The 1,124-nt window shown below is 44.1% G+C and overlaps 1 long non-coding RNA gene across 1 annotated transcript in view; it reads right to left on the bottom strand.

Annotated features, from left to right (window-relative positions):
• Positions 1-32, bottom strand: part of LOC149109338 (uncharacterized) — a 5,716-nt gene extending 5,684 nt beyond the window's left edge. Inside the window, exon 1 of the long non-coding RNA XR_016208679.1 lies at positions 1-32. This exon is cut by the window's left edge and continues 179 nt beyond it. This is a non-coding gene — a long non-coding RNA (uncharacterized LOC149109338).
• Between the last annotated feature and the right edge of the window lie 1,092 nt (positions 33-1,124).

Below are 1,124 nucleotides of genomic sequence, written 5' to 3' on the forward strand. Positions count from 1 at the left end.
GAAGAAACAACAACACATACAATTGGTCAAAAGGTGTTAGATATGTCTGCCACGCAGGACGAAAGTGCAACGCTACACGTGTAAACCAAGAACCACGCTCGGCCCATGGCTGCGCGGTTAAAAAAAACATAAACCACGGGTAAACCATGAACCGCGCTCGGCCCATGGCTGCGCGGTTAAAAATAAACCACGAATTAACCATAAACCGCGCTCGGCCCATGGCGCGGTTAAAAAAACAAGAAGATCTTTTAGATCTTTCCCCGCGCTTTTAAGATTTAACTGTTTGCTTAGGACCACAAACACAACGCAGTGTACATTGCAAAACAGTCCTTTATGATTTTTTTGTTACTGTAGAGATCACATCACTTGATCAACACAAATATATGTTATTGGCCGGCTGGGAGGTCCGTATAGTGAAAAACTGTGGCCGAGGTTTTGAAAATGCTGCCCTGGGCCTGCGGCCTCGGGCAGCATTTTCAGGCCCGAGGTCACAGTTTTTCACTATACGGAACGACTCTCAGGCGGACAACGATAGGCACGTGAAAAGCTCGGTCAGTAATTTAAGAAATATATTAGATTTTGTCCGTCTAACATAGCAATGGGTTCACGGAGTGCTATGACGTAAGCAGTGTCTTCTCACGTGCCTATCGTTATTTGGAACTAAAAGAGACGCAAATACGAATACTATAGATTAAGAAACGTACCTTTACCACAGTCTTTGCAAAAGGTTGGCATTTTGATCGACTAACGAACCACAAGCGCTGCAAAACATCATGAGCTCGAGATAAGGAACACTGCACTAAAAATGGCGGTTTCCGAGCGAGCAGTGTGTTACTGTTACACGACATACCATTAGAAAAGCAAATAACAACCGCTGACCACTGACCAACTCGTTTTCTTTGTTTTGCCGTGAATCAACGTGAATTGGGGGTGTTCTGCCGTGAATTAATTTCGTTTTGCCGTGAATTAATGGTGTACTGCGGTGAGTTAATTTTGTTTTGCCGTCAGATAACATTGTCTTGCCGTGAGTTAAGTTTGTAGTGCCGTGACTTTTTGTTTTGCCGTGACAGCTGTGGGCCACCATAAACTCTAATATTGCACCATCAGTTGTAGCCGTTGTAAAA

Source organism: Orbicella faveolata, unplaced genomic scaffold (assembly GCF_042242905.1).
Source record: "Orbicella faveolata isolate gen_17 unplaced genomic scaffold, um_ofav_v1 contig_25, whole genome shotgun sequence".
NCBI classification, from domain to species: Eukaryota; Metazoa; Cnidaria; class Anthozoa; order Scleractinia; family Merulinidae; genus Orbicella; species Orbicella faveolata.